Source organism: Dermacentor andersoni, chromosome 1 (assembly GCF_023375885.2).
Source record: "Dermacentor andersoni chromosome 1, qqDerAnde1_hic_scaffold, whole genome shotgun sequence".
Lineage (NCBI taxonomy): Eukaryota > Metazoa > Arthropoda > Arachnida > Ixodida > Ixodidae > Dermacentor > Dermacentor andersoni.
In genome coordinates this window covers 201,079,705-201,091,876 of record NC_092814.1, presented here as the reverse complement: position 1 = coordinate 201,091,876, position 12,172 = coordinate 201,079,705, and the positions used below count along the sequence as shown (strand labels likewise).

Here is a 12,172-nt window from a genome sequence, read left to right as displayed (position 1 = left end):
CAGTGAAGCCCAATAAGAACAACAGTTTTACTGACTGTCGTATAGGTGTGCTTTATAAAATTCCCCTTAGCTGTGGCCAGTTCTACGTAGGGCGAACGGGACGGTGTATCAATCAGAGGCTAATGGAACATAAAAGGTCGTTAACCGCTGGATCGCCTTCTAATCTTTCCCTACATTGCCAAGATTCTAACTGCACGCCAGAGTCAGATGAATGCGCAATATTGTACAGGCATAAGAATGAAGATACACGTCTTATGGTAGAGACATGGCATATCTATCACGGTGGAAGCGCATGCGTGAGTCAGCCTTCGATTACTTTACATAAGGAAGAGATTAAGTGCCTTAGCAGTTGTCTCTCGCGTAGACCGGCACATGTACCCGACTGACACGTGGCGATACCATTCCTAAGCTTGCGCAGATGAGTTTTGTGTCTTCTTTCTTTTTTCGCCTCACTGCTCCCTTCAGTTGATAGTCGGCGTTCGTGTTGTCCACTTCTCTACTCTTGTGTACTGTCTGCACGCCTCACCTCTTTCTTGCATTACGAATGGCTGGAATTGGTCCATGTTTTCCACAGCCGCAATTTGCAACATATTTTTAGTGAGTAAACTTTGGTATATCCTCCAAGTCTTGCATTGCTCAAGGGTAAACATCCAAAAGATTCACCGGGTCTTCGCAGTGTTCGTGTGGGCATCGTCTTGGGAGAGATGAAGTCTCACCCATTTGTTTCTTCGAGTTCGAAATGGAGGACTTGGATTGTCATATTTGTTTTTGACACAGGTAGTCAATCGCTTTTTTTTTTCTTCTGGGGTGCAAAAACCCGTTCTTATACACTGTCTGCCAACTTCGCCTGGGCAAACACTTGCCCGATATGGTTGTCTCAGCGGGCAGTTTGCCAGGTGGTGTTTATGGTTTTCTACGTGAAGTTGTGGTTTCATGCAGGTTTTTGTCAGCGCGTTTTTCACTTGAATATTTGAGTGAAGTGAACCGGAAAAAGCTGTACAAGGGCCTGTGTGACGTGGTTTTTCCCGTGCGTTTATATCGGTCTCTCTACAGAGCTGGCCATGGGCACAATGTTCTAAAGCGCGTTAAAGCAATGCTAGTACCCACAGGTGCTAAGACGTTCTTTTTTAAATTGCACACCGGAACCCTGACTGTCAAACCGTGGCTGGCAGAAAGAGGTTTCTTTGTTCCCTGGGGCACTCATTGTACAATTTGCAGGCAGGAGGAGACAATTGAACATATTTTTCTCCATTGTTGGGATGCTGTTTTCCTCTGGGATGTGCTCCAGCGCACAATCAAAAAAATATTTCCCCCTAGATGCGTATGGGATTCGCTACTTGCCAATAGAAAGCGATGATGGTACCCCATTCTGTATGATCATGCTCATGGCCCTGCATAGCATTTGGAAATGCAGAATGGCAGTAAGGCACACCGATCTCGATGCAAGAGCGGCTCGCCAGTCTTTTAAAGAAAGCATACGGAACTTTGTAGACGATCAAAAATTGCTGGAGTGCATCCCAGAGTGGTTGCCACGTGTGGAATTATTGTTGGCGATAAGATAATTTTAGCACATGCGCAGCCGCACAAGTTCTGCGGTCGTTTTTAACATATTGTGAGATTGCCTTGTGATTATTTGTGAGTATTTTTCTATCCAGGCCAAAGACCGGCAATAAAAAGAAGGAAAAAGCTCGTTGGTCTACGGGTATGATTCTCGCTTAGGGTGCGAGAGGTCCCGGGTTCAAATCCCGGACGAGCCCTCTATTTTCTTTTTCGCTCTCAGCCCGAGCGTTACCAATGCCTGTATATTCGTAGTCGCTGTCCTCTTCTTTTTCTGCAGCCCGTCAAGGCGTGACGGAGGTGTACACGCGCCGCGAACTTGAACTGTTGTTGGCTCGTTGGTCTAGGGGTATGATTCTCGCTTAGGGTGCGAGAGGTCCCGGGTTCAAATCCCGGACGAGCCCTCTATTTCTTTTTTCGCTCTCAGCCCGAGCGTTACCAATGCCTGGATATTTGTAGTCGTGGTTCTCTTCTTTTTCTGCAGCCCGTCAAGGTATGACGAAGGTGTACACGCACCGCGAAAGTGAGCTGTTGTCGGCTCGTTGGTCTACATTCTGCTTCCGGCTCCCGAGCTAAACGGATCGTAGGATCATGGGCTCCAATGGAGCGGCATATGCGGCTGTTAGCCGCGGCAACAGGCTTTCGACGGAGGAAGATAAGGATTTCCAGATTATTTTGCCTCGGCTACCTACAGGACGCATTGTTTTAAATACAGTTTTTTTGCACGGCGACGCTCGTGTTCGCCCGTTCCGTGTGGAAGATTTCCGGGACGCGCTTCAAGCTGTTGGTATGCTCTCTGGCGTCGTCGCCCTTGGAGCATACCAAATCAACCATGTATGGGCGGTGACGATGAAGACAGCCGAGGCTGCCGAAAAGCTGGCTGCCCTGAAGGAGCTACAGGTGAAGGGGCGTCGCTGCCTGGTCATCGACCCCAAGGAACAACAGGTGAAGCTTCGTATCCACTGGCTTCTGCATGGGGTGGACGACGAAGACGTCAAGACCGCGCTGGCCTCCTTCGGCAAAGTGACGGAAGTGACCCGGGAGCGCTGGCGAGTGGATGGCGTTTCCGACAAGGGCTCGACGACCCGAGCAGTGCTGCTGCAGCTGAAAGCCGGAATGAAAGTTGACGACCTGCCCCACCAGATCCGCGTCGCCGGCGAGCTTGCGCTGGTGGTAGCCCCAGGTCGCCCCATGCAGTGCCTACGCTGCCGGGGCTCTGGCCACGTTCGACGAGAATGCAAGGTTCCCCGTTGTTCCCGGTGCAGGCTTTTTGGACACAACGACGCGGACTGTGTACGCTCTTACGCAGTAGCCGCGGGCTCGGCGCAGAGCGAGCCGTCGGCATCAGAACATATGATGGACGTGACCGAGGCGGAGGAAGCGGCCAAGGGTGCTGGAAACAGCAACGTGGCGGCAGAAACGAGCGCGACGACCAAGCAGGCCGAAGCAGGAAGGAATAATATCCCTCCCCCTAAGGAACCAGCAGCTACAGTCGAGAGCGTGCAGACGGCCCCGCAAGAAAATGAGAGCCACCAGCGAGCTACGGATGCAACGCAGGCAGAGGCGGACGACAACGCGACCCATGCTAGCGCCCGCGTCGAATCCGTCTCGGCACCGGTCAAGAGATCCCTGCAGCACGAGGAGAAAGTCGACGGAAAGGCCGGCGGTGACTCCGAGCCACCACCCGCTAAGACGCTACCCGGAAGGCGCTCCACCATCAAGCCTAAGCCGAACTTGGAGGCTGACCGCAGGCTCACCCCGAAGCCGACCAAAGACGAACTCGGACGACGGCCACCGGATGGCCACGGAGGCGTCTAGCGGTCAGCTAGACGTTAAGGTGAGCACCATGCTCCGGGCCTTCTCCCCTCCCGTTTAAATCAGTAATGGCTACCAACCCGTCGCTTAGCCTCGGCACGCTAAACGTTCGAGGTCTGGCCGCCAAAAAGAAACAGAGTCAGGTTTACAGACTACTAGTGGACCACGACCTCGACGTTTTAGCCGTGCAAGAAACCAAGGTAGACGGCGAGGAGGAGACCGGGAGCATGGTGCAAAGGTTCACGTACAACTACTATACGGTAGTGAGCCACGCCTTAGGGACTTCGGCGGGATGTGTGTTGTTCATGAGGAAGCTTCCAGGACTGGTTATTGACGGTTACTTCTCGTGCACTTCCGGTCGACTTGTCGTTTGTGATTTCAGTTATTGCGATGTCAAATGGCGCGTGTTGTGCATTTATGCACCTAATACAGTGCAAGAGAGGGCAACTTTCTTTTTGAACCTAAAGCATCACTTCTCTGTGCAAAAAACAATAGCCTGTGTAGGGGATTTCAACTGCGTATTGAATGCTGAGGATAGGTCTACGCGACGCGTAGTTTATGACAAAAGCAGCGATATCCTCGCACAAATTATACATGAGTTCGAATTAGAAGATGTCGCTGAGTGTTTTCGGGCTGACCGAGACGTGATGTACACTCACTTTCAGGGCACAAGTCACGCACGATTAGACCGGATCTATCTATCATACGATTTGGTAGAAAAATGCCAGTGCTATGCAGTTACGGCCATATCATTCTCGGATCACTGCCTGGTAAAATGCAGGGTAGGCAGCAAGAAAGAACGAAACAAATTCGTTTGGGAACTGTGGAAAATGAATTCTGAGCTGCTACGAGATGAAACTTTTAATGAAAAGGTAGTGGCTGCTCTGAATTCTTTTGCAACGGATAGTTCTATAAAGTTTGGCGAGGAATGGGAGTTGTTGAAGCAAACCATCAAAATGAAAGCAATTGAAAGAAGTAGCGTACTGCGTTATGAAGAAAAGGCCAGTGAAAAGGATTTAAAAACATTGCTGGCAAAATTGGCGACGCTGGAATGCAAGCAACCGGGCGCTTATCAAGACGATATGCGCGCTGTTAAGAAAAAGCTCGAAGTGTTCGACGAAGAACGCTATCGAGGCGCACTCGTGCGTGCTAGAGCAGAAAGACTAACATGCGGGGAAACGCCAACGAAAAGAGCGATGGGACTAGAAAAAAAACATTCCAGACGTAAGCAGATTGAGGCCATTGAATATGAAGGGGTGGTATTAACCGATAACAATAACATAGGGCATGCGTTCCTTGAGCATTACAAAAAACTTTTTGCATTCAGGCCTGTCAACATGCACGATTTCAATAATTTATTTTTGCAACGAATGCCACAGCTGTCGTCTGAAGTTAAAGAAACCTTAGAACGACCATTAACAGAACATGAAGTGATGAAGGCCATCGAAGACCTGAATCCTGGCAAGTCGCCAGGTCCAGACGGTCTTTGTGCCGCCTGGTACAAATCTTTTAAAGGCCACCTAGCTCATATCTTAACCGCCGTTTACAACGAAGCATACGAACTGAAAATACTTCCACCATCCTTTGGCCAGTCCCATACCGTACTAATACCGAAAACAGAAGACACCGAAAAGCTCAAGCAACTTTCATCATACAGACCCATTGCGCTTACTAATTGCGACTACAAAATATTGATGAAGGTGTTGGCACGGCGTATGCAGTCAGTCATTAAGGATGTAGTCGGCCCACACCAGACGTGTGGAATTCGCGGAAGAACCATCTTTACTAACATTCATAAGTTGAAGTGTGTGCTGGAGTGTTGTGATGCCATGTGTGAGGCAGTTGCGATCCTCCAGCTAGACTTGGAGAAAGCATTTGACTGTGTTTCTCACGAGATATTGCTCACCATCCTTCAACATGTTAATTTTGGCCACATAATCACTGAGGGGGTGACCATGGCGTACCGGAGTTGCTATACGAGACTTATAATTAATCAAATGCTGGGGGCCCCCATTAACGTGAAGCGCTCCGTTCGCCAGGGTTGTCCACTCAGCCCACTCCTGTTTTGTGTTTACATAGAAACGCTATGTCAGGCCATCATTGAAAATGAATACATTAAGGGATTTTGCCTCCAAGCAGCAGAGGTGAAGTTATTGGCATATGCTGACGATGTGGCTGTATGTTGTAAAGATACGCAAAGTGTATTGAACGCAGTGAGTATCGTCAGACAGTTTGGTAATGCCACTAATAGCTTCGTGAACTGGCAGAAATGTTTGGGGTTTTGGCACGGGGAATGGGCGTCCACACCAGACCACTTTTCCAACGTAACCTGGGTCACGACGCCAGTTAAGTACCTTGGCGCACCCCTTGATGCCTACAAGGACAGTAGCGAATACTGGAAGGAGCGAACAAAAGAAGTAAAAGAAAAAGCCGACCGATGGAACGCCGTTCACTTGTCCATGTTCGCGCGAGCTACAGCGTGCAACACGTTTCTCGTGACAAAGATCTGGTACGTGATGCAGGTCCTACAGTGCTCTCGGATTAATGTGCAGAAACTGCACCGCGTGTTCGCTGTATTCGTGTGGGCATCGAGCTGGGAGCGATGCAGCCGAGATAATCTCTTCCGACGCGTGAAGGATGGTGGTCTGGGGTTGGCGCACCTTTTCTTGCGTCAACTGGTGAATAGATTCTTCTTCTTTCGAGATACAAACGACCCATTTCTGCGCACGGTGATCCAAATGAGGCTTTCAAGATCACTTCCCGAGTTTGTAGTAGGTACCGAAATAATGCCAGGATCTGTCCGTGGGTTCTTTCGGGAAATAGTTGATAGTGTTTCTTTTTTGCGTGTTCGTTTTTCAAGTGAATATTTGTGGAATGCAAAACGGAAAAAGTTATACCGTGATTTGTGTGATAGTGTATTGCTTGTACCCATGTACAGAGCCGTGTACAATGGAGGCCCAGGCCTAGACGTCTTGAAAAGGGTGAAGATGATGCCAGTTCAACCAGCCACGAAATCTTTCTTCTTTAAATTACATACCGGTACCTTATCTGTTAAAATTTTCCTGGAACAACGTGGGTTCTACATGCCGTGGGGAACCCACTGCCTGATTTGTAAAAAACCGGAAAGCATAGATCATGTCTTCATCCACTGTTGGGAGGGGGTTTTCTTCTGGGACGTGTTGCAAAGGACTTTGAAAAAGGAGTTACCGATAGATCCATACGGAATCAGGTTTCTGGCAGTTAATGATGACGAAGGATTCCCGTACGACCTTATCATGCTAACAGGCCTCCACTGTTTATGGCGCGCAAGAATGGCGGGCTACCATTGTGACCCGGATGCCCGACCGGCGCGTTTATACTTTCGAGAATGTATGCAAAAATATGTAGAAGTGCAGAAGTTGCAACAGCCTGTTCCTGAGTGGCTGCCGAGGGTTGAACCCCTGACAGCGCTCAAGGAATTTTAATACGACAATGTCATGCCACAGTAGCGGACGGCAACGAATGTGTATATTACTGTTTCTTGTTCCGTTTTTGTATTCATTATTTCCTTTTTGTCTTTTTCTTTCGTTTCTGTGTATATCATTTAAGGAATGTGTGTTGTGGTGACATGTCGAGGATTGGCAATAAAGAAAAAAAAAAAAAGGCTCGTTGGTCTAGGGGTATGATTCTCGCTTAGGGTGCGAGAGGTCCCGGGTTCAAATCCCGGACGAGCCCTCTATTTTTTTTTTTTCGCTCTCAGTCCGAGCGTTACCAATGCCTGGATATTCGTAGTCGTTGTCCTCTTCTTTTTCTGCAGCCCGTCAAGGCATGACGGAGGTGTACACGCGCCGCGAACTTGCACTGTTGTAGAGTGAGCCTCCCGAGTGGGTGGCTATTCTTGATGAACTGATCAAGCTGAAGCGATTTTAATATATAATGTTAGCCAAAGTGTGGTTGACATGTTTTAGCATTTGAATGTGTTCTTGGTTTGTGCTGCAAACAGGCAATAAAGAAAAAAAAAAGGCTCGTTGGTCTAGGGGTATGATTCTCGCTTAGGGTGCGAGAGGTCCCGGATTCAAATCCCGGACGAGCCCTCTACTTTTTTTTCGCTCTCAGCCCGAGCGTTACCAATGCCTGGATATTTGTAGTCGTGGTCCTCTTCTTTTTCTGCAGCCCGTCAAGGTATGACGGGGGTGTACACGCGCCGCGAACTTGAACTGTTGTCGGCTCGTTGGTCTAGGGGTATGATTCTCGCTTAGGGTGCGAGAGGTCCCGGGTTCAAATCCCGGACGAGCCCTCTACTTTTTTTTCGCTCTCAGCCCGAGCGTTACCAATGCCTGGATATTTGTAGTCGTGGTCCTCTTCTTTTTCTGCAGCCCGTCAAGGTATGACGGGGGTGTACACGCGCCGCGAACTTGAACTGTTGTCGGCTCGTTGGTCTAGGGGATTCTGCTTCCGGCCACCGAGCATGACGGACGCATGATGACGGGCTCCGTTGGAGCGGCTTCAGCGGCCTTTTCTGGCCGCGGAAACAGGACGATGGAACAGGAGGGCACCTACCAAGTTGTTCTGCCAGGTCTGCCAACAGGTCGTTATGTTTTAAATACAGTTTTTTTGCACGCTGATATCACGGCGCGACCGTACCGGATTGAAGATTTCCGTGACGCATTGGCACCGCATTCGCTTCTTCCGGATGTTATCGCCCTGGGGGCGTATCGCATGAGCCATGTCTGGGCTATCACTTTCAAGGACGCGGACGCGGTGAAGAAGATCTCGAGCATCGGGGAGCTGCTTGTAAAAAACCGGCGCTGCCTGGTGATTGACCCGGCGAACCAGGACGTTCGACTGAAGCTCCACTGGCTTCTACACAATGTGCCTGATGAGGACGTGCGTGTCGCCTTTGCGCCCTATGGAAAAGTTACCGAAGTAGCCCGGGAGCGCTGGCGTGTACAAGGTATGACAGAGAAGGGATCAACCACCCGGCTTGTCACCCTCAAATTGAAAGCGGGCGTGAAGTTGGATGACTTGCCACACCAGCTGAGCGTTGGCGGTGAGTTGGCGCTTGTCGTGGTACCAGGCAGACCCCCGCTGTGCCTTCGGTGTCGCGGTACGGGCCACATCCGCAAGGAATGTCGAGTCCCGCGTTGCGGAATCTGCCGACGCTTCGGGCACGAAGAAGACCAGTGTACTCGCACTTACGCGAGCATTACAGGCCCGGGAACCAGCGAGGACGCGTCCGAGATGCTGATGGACGAGACGGATGCTGAGGAAGCAGCCCGTGTGGGTGGACAACCACAGCGCCATACTCAGCCATCGTTCACGACTCTGGTGAAGCAGAAGGCGGGGCCCTCCGGCGCAACAGATGGTAGTGTACAGGCGCAGCATAAGCCTGAACAGGACGACGATGACAAGGCAAAGGAGGCGGCGAAAGCCGCGGACGCTAAAGAAAGCAGCGTGGAGACCCCCGGCAACCAGGAAGCGGCGAGCACCATTGCTGGAAAACGTCCGCACGAAGAAAGCGGGGACGTCAAGCTGCAGCCAGGCGGTAGCGGCGATGAGCCTCCGCCGAAGGCAGGGGGAGTGAGACGCTCGTCTTTAAAACCGCGGCCGAACCTTCCGGCCGACCCGCGGAAGGCGGGGAAACAGCGTCCGTAGTAACACAGTGTCCTGGTCGGTGTCAGCACCGGTTGTGTTGGTCGACCGGTGTCAAGAGGTCCTGGCAGTCGTGAGGAAGGCTACGTCAACCATGAAGGTAGGCACCATGCGGATAGAGGCGTTTCTTCTTCTAAGACATGGCTTTTAATCTTATTGCTCCACTTCGAGTTGCGACTTTGAACGTCAGAGGTCTGGGAGCAAGAAGGCGACAATACCAGCTTAATCGCCTTCTTCTGGATAACGATATTGACATAATTGCTTTACAAGAGTCGAAAATAGAGAGCCAAGAGCACACTGACCGCATGGTGTCTTCCTTTCAAGCAAACTTTCATGTGTGCGTTTGTCATTCTGTTGGGACGTCGGGTGGGTGCCTTGTATTCATACGTAAGACGTTAAGAGTGAACGTAGAGTCTGTATTTGCATGCCCAAGTGGTCGCCTTCTGATTGCTGATTTCACATTTTCGAATTTTTGGTGGCGAATTGTTTGTGTATATGCTCCTAATGTAGAAAGCGAGCGTAAAATTTTCTTTGAATCACTTGAGCCATGGTTGAATGGCGACAAGCTTTTGCTTGTACTAGGAGACTTCAACTGTGTGTGCGCCGCAGCTGACAGAGTGAAGTTTAGGCCACTGAGAGACAAGAGCTCTGAAGTTTTGAATACTTTTGTGCATGAGTATGGTCTCGAGGATGTTGGCAATGTGTTTTCCACTGGGACCCACCCACAATACACGCACTTTCAGCGGGAGAGCCATGCGAGACTAGACAGAATGTATGTATCTGTCGATCTTATGCCGCTATGCTCAAGTTATGACGTTAAACCTGTGCCTTTCAGTGATCATTGCCTCGTGAGCATGACTTTAGGAATGAAGGGCAGGAAATTGCGCTTTAACTGGCACTTATGGAAATTGAACACAAAGCTTTTGGAGGATGAAGGGTTCATTATACAAATAAAGACCAAGCTAAACAAACTGCTAGACGCGCAGCCAGCTAGTTTTGCAACTGAATGGGAGGGGTTCAAAGAGTGGGTAAAAATGAAAGCAATAGGAAAGAGCAGCGTGGCTCGCTATAAAGAGAAAGAAAAAGAAAAAGAAATGAACGGGCAACTTGAATGGATGCTGAGCATGGAAAATAGCGCGCCGGGAACTTTCACGAAAGAAATACGGGAAGTGAAATGCCAGCTCGAAAGAATCGACGCGGACAGGTATAGGGCCGCCGTCATACGTGCAAGGTCTGAAAAATTGTGGGCTGGCGAAACGCCGACAAAACGAGCGCTATCAGACGAGAAAAGATACGCTTGCCAGAAAGAAATTAGGAGCATCCGATTTGACGGCCGGACTTCGGAAGATGCGAGAGACATTCAGTGTGCTATAGCTGAACATTTCACAGAACTTCTTAGCAGTAAGCTCGAGACCATAGAAGGCTTCCATGTAGACTTCTTGAGGCTGGTGCCAAGACTAGATGATGAAATTAAGGAACGTCTTGAACTGCCTATAACTTTACAGGAGATAGAAAAAGCAATAGACGACCTACCATCTGGGAAAGCTCCTGGACCAGATGGGCTAAGTGCGGCCTTTTATAAAACCTTTAAGCTTCCTGTTGCACAGTGCATGCTCCATGTGATAACTGAGGCTTATGAACGCAAACAGGTTCCATTGTCTTTCAACACGTCTCACATCGTTCTCATTCCCAAGACTGATGATCCGGAAGAACGACTGTTGGTGGGGTCATATCGACCGATTAGTCTCACCAACGTCGACTACAAAGTATTTATGAAGGTTCTAGCAAAAAGACTGCAGTCTGTGATCACGAAATTGGTAGGGTCTCACCAGACGTGTGGAATTAAAGGCCGTAGCATCGCTACAAATATACATGTCGCACGCAACGTATTAGAGTGTGTCGATGCAGTTGGCGGTCAGATAGCAATGATGCAGCTCGACTTGGCGAAAGCCTTTGACCGCGTCTCCCACGAAATCCTTTTTTCCATCCTGCAACACTCCAAACTAGGCGACATTATAGTAGAGGGCGTAAAAATGGCCTACAAGAACTGTACGACCCGCATTATAGTTAATGGCGATCTCACTGACAGACTTGCTGTACGTTCTTCAGTAAGACAGGGATGCCCGCTTTCCCCCTTGCTTTTTGCAGTGTATTTAGAGCCGCTATGCCTGGCAATTATCGACTCTGACCGAATTTCAGGTTACAGACTGCAGTCATCACACGTGAAAGTACTCGCGTATGCTGACGATATAGCGGTTTTTTGCGCTGATAGACAGAGCATCTGTGAAGCGACAATTGTGATTGAAAAATTCTGCGCTCAGACTGGAAGTCAGATCAATTGGGGAAAAAGTTCCGGTTTTTGGCATGGCGAATGGGACGTAACACCGGGTTCTTTTTCTCGGCTTCGATGGTCCACCTTGCCAACGCGGTATCTAGGAGTACCTCTGGATTGTTATCGCGATCCCAGCTCGTACTGGAAAGAAGAAACTTCGAGAATGAAAGAGAAAGCGGTCGCGTGGCAAGGAAGACAGCTATCAATGTTTTCCCGTGCCTCTATCTGTAATGTCTTTTTGATTTCGAAGCTCTGGTATGTCATGAATGTGCTGTGTGCGACCCGAACAGCTATTCAAAAAATGCATCGTGTTTTTGCTGTTTTTATTTGGGCGTCCACCTGGGAAAGAACTAGCCGAACTAACCTGTTTGTTTCCGTTAAAAGCGGAGGCCTTGGCCTGGCGCATCTTTTTTTTGCGTCAAGTGGTCTCGCGATTTATGTTTTTGCGTGATCAAAGTGATCCCTTTCTAAGATCTGTTATGCAAGTGCGCCTACAGAGACTGCTCCCTGGAAGGGTAGTCTCCTGTGATAACATGTGTGGTGCTGTGACAGGATACTTGCGCGAGGTTGTTCTTTCGTGCAAGATGCTGGAAGTACGTTTCAGCCCTGAATACCTATGTAATGTCAATAAGAAAAAGCTGTACAAAGCGTTGGTTGACGTGATGTTGCCGGAACCCATTTATCGGACACCACACTTTGGAGGCCCAGGGCAAGATATTTTAAAAAGAGTTAAGAACATGCCCGTTAGACCTGTGGTCAAAACCTTTTTTTTTAAGCTGCATTCCGGTACGCTGCCTGTTAAAACCTGGCTGCATGATAAAGGTTTTTTCGTGCCAT

General features: G+C 49.4%; 5 non-coding genes across 5 annotated transcripts; all 5 read left to right on the top strand.

Moving 5' to 3' along the window:
* The first annotated feature begins 1,685 nt into the window (after positions 1 to 1,685).
* On the top strand, positions 1,686 to 1,757 carry TRNAP-AGG (transfer RNA proline (anticodon AGG)). The gene has a single exon. It is a non-coding gene; the product is annotated as a tRNA-Pro (tRNA).
* A 132-nt stretch (positions 1,758 to 1,889) lies between these two features.
* On the top strand, positions 1,890 to 1,961 carry TRNAP-AGG (transfer RNA proline (anticodon AGG)). Its single transcript has one exon. It is a non-coding gene; the product is annotated as a tRNA-Pro (tRNA).
* Positions 1,962 to 7,014: 5,053 nt separating this feature from the next.
* On the top strand, positions 7,015 to 7,086 carry TRNAP-AGG (transfer RNA proline (anticodon AGG)). Its single transcript has one exon. It is a non-coding gene; the product is annotated as a tRNA-Pro (tRNA).
* A 287-nt stretch (positions 7,087 to 7,373) lies between these two features.
* On the top strand, positions 7,374 to 7,445 carry TRNAP-AGG (transfer RNA proline (anticodon AGG)). Its single transcript has one exon. It is a non-coding gene; the product is annotated as a tRNA-Pro (tRNA).
* Positions 7,446 to 7,576: 131 nt separating this feature from the next.
* TRNAP-AGG (transfer RNA proline (anticodon AGG)) lies at positions 7,577 to 7,648 on the top strand. The gene has a single exon. It is a non-coding gene; the product is annotated as a tRNA-Pro (tRNA).
* Positions 7,649 to 12,172: the final 4,524 nt, after the last annotated feature.